General features: G+C 33.7%; 1 pseudogene; it reads left to right on the top strand.

Moving 5' to 3' along the window:
• Positions 1–229: 229 nt before the first annotated feature.
• Positions 230–720, top strand: LOC102418285 (annotated as a pseudogene).
• Positions 721–2,957: the final 2,237 nt, after the last annotated feature.

The following is a 2,957-nucleotide window of genomic DNA, read 5'->3' as shown; positions in this document are numbered from 1 at the left end:
TCAGTATATTAAAAGCTCCTGTGCTTAACTAGCTTTTCTATATAGCATTTTAATGTCAGTTACAATGGAGGACACTTACCTGGAATAAGCACAATGCTTGCATGTTGATGCTTCAAATAGATTTGTTGAATTTAAAAATGATCTCAACTTATGCAATAGGCCACTTTATACTCATCAAAGGCAAACAATATACAAAGAAAACAAGTGAAACCTGAGACCGCGTGTTTCCAATATGGAGGCAGTGAGGGATGCGGATACCCCGAGCGGCACCAACAGCGGCGAGGGCAAGAAGCGCTTTGAAGTGACAAAATGGAACCCATTAGCCCTCTGCACCTGGGACTTGGAGGTTGATAACTGTGCCATCTGCAGGAACCGCATTACGGATCTTTGCATAGAATGTGAGGCGAACCCGGTATCTGCCACTCCAGAAGAGTGCACCGTTGCGTGGGGAGTCTGTAACCATGCTTTTCACTTCCACTGCATCTCTCGCTGGCTCAAAACACGGCAGGTGTGTCCGCTGGACAACACACGGTGGGAATTCAAAAAGTCTGGGCACTAGAAAAAGAATATTCTCCATCAAGCTCAACTGTTTTGTTATTCATTTAATGACTTGCCCTCCTGTTACTTAATTGTAAGTTAGATAGAACTGGGGAACTGGGTCTTTTCCGCTTTGTCTTTTCAGTTTGCTATTCCTGCAGTCCTATTGTGTTCCGTGTCAAAATCCAGTTGGATTCTAAAAAAAAAAAAAACTAAAAAAACCCAAAAAACAAAAAAACCCCAAAAAACAAACAAAACCCCAAAACAAACACAAGTAACTAAATGTATTAAGAATCTGAAATTTCACTGCTTTATAAATAATTAAGGGGAATATATTTGAAATATATATATTTTATCATATTGTGATTTAGAAGTATAGAAAAATGACAGATAAATATAAAAACTGTTTGATATGAAGGCAAAGTTAGGAAAATTCTGTTTGACATTAATCACAGGATTTTAATTGTGAAGCCATTTCTCTGTAGTTATACTATATATACATATATATACATATATGTATATATATGTATATATACATATATGTATATTTCATACTTTATGTTACAGTAAGATGAACAATATTATTTGTAATTAAAATTAGCTGACTTTTTGGCACAGAAATAAATGAGGAGGGTTTTTTCTAGAAATAAATAACTAAAGGAATTTTATAGGATACATAAATTTATCTTTTGGGTCTGTATTCATTAGTCCTCCCTGATATTTTATTCTTACATTCTATTTTATAACAATATTTATGTATAATCTTTAAGATATGTCTTTCTCCTATCCATCTGCTAGCCAGTTGTCTAACATAAACTTAGAATGTTCAGAAAATGTTAATGGCAATAAAATGATCCAATATTCCTTTGCCTCAGCACTACTAAAATAATATTTATCAGACCATCTTTCTGCATGCGTATTAAAAAATTAAAATTCCATCTGTGATCACTATAAACCTGGTCTTTTGGCACAGGACATGATAATAAAAGATGTAGCATTGAATATTGTGAAAATGGTCTTCAATTTATATTAAAATTTCTAATTACTTTGAAACTCTTGGGTGATGAGAAATTCACATTAAAGATTTCTATAATTTTGTGAGTAATGTAGGAAATTATAATGACCTTAAAATCAATGTTCTACCTGTACTCACAAAGGGAAATCCCAACATTTAAAACATAGTAGGAAGCACCCTAAACTTAATTGAAATAGAAATTGATAAATTCAACTTCACAGTAATAAACATACTACCTGGCATGTAATATTCTCATTGTAAGCATGAACAAAATTATTCTGCTCTTGCCATTATTTATTATTGTTTATAATTTTCTTACCAGTGAACTCAGATATGGCATATAACAGTAGACTTACTTAAGGATCAAAAAATAAAGAAAACATTAACACATGAATTGATGTCTAAAAAATATGAAAGTTTACACTGAACTTTACAAGAAATTAAACAAGAAAATGAAGATTAGGTGCCAGGTGCTTATTATTTACAAACACTATCAAGTATACTGTTTCAAACACTAAAAGTTATGGATAGAGTAGCTATTTGTGACTTAGTTTAAATATCTTCTCATACTCTAAAAACTCTGTGAATTATAATTATCGATAGGTAAGAAAATACTATTTTTAGTGAATAGCAAATTCAGAATTAACACAGAACTCTCTGACCCTGTCCTTCTCATTGTAATATTCTGAGCCTAATAAAACTGAAATAAGTGAATACTTTAATTGATGAATAAAAAGAGTTAGGGTTTGGCCAGTGACATGGTCTGTGGAAGAATTCATAACTTAAAGAAGAGGTAGATGCATAGAGGAAGTTTATTTTACTCTCTAAAAAGTGAAAGGGCAAGTATTGCTAATCAATACAGGGCAAGAAACAAAGTGGCTTTCCCAATTAAAGAGTAATGGCTGCTGTTGCTAGTCATTACTGAAGTTGAGCAGTAATCAGGGTCTGTCTTGAAAATATAGTTTGTTTGCTTTCCAGGAGAGAGTCTGGCAGATGTCCTAGGGAGGTGTCTTATCAGTATTTTCTCAAGCCTGTAAATATGCTTAGACCAAAAGTTATAAAGAGTTCAAAGGAGGCTTGTTTGAAAGGGCAGGAGGAAGAGAATATTCTACTTGGTGTGATTTATCCCTGAGTTCTGAAAACAGCAGGGAGGAAGGGGTGTAAGAATGTAGCCTTGAGAGTAGCTTATCTTGTCTTGCAGTTTGAACAGAGGAGCTGTTTGAGTCAGAGGAGCTAACAGTCCTGGGGCTTAATTACCAGGTGCTTCTCATAAATTGTGGATGGCCACAGCAAAGAAAAAGAAAGGCCTTTTTTGTTCTGTCTGTACAAAGAGTAAAGACACAAATAGATAGTTCATGGTAAATCTTGCTAAGGTATATTTTCTTGTTGACTATATTTTAATTTG

This window comes from Myotis lucifugus, unplaced genomic scaffold (genome assembly GCF_000147115.1).
Source record: "Myotis lucifugus unplaced genomic scaffold, Myoluc2.0 scaffold_1, whole genome shotgun sequence".
Classification (NCBI taxonomy): Eukaryota; Metazoa; Chordata; class Mammalia; order Chiroptera; family Vespertilionidae; genus Myotis; species Myotis lucifugus.
This window is presented reverse-complemented; position numbering and strand designations above follow the sequence as displayed.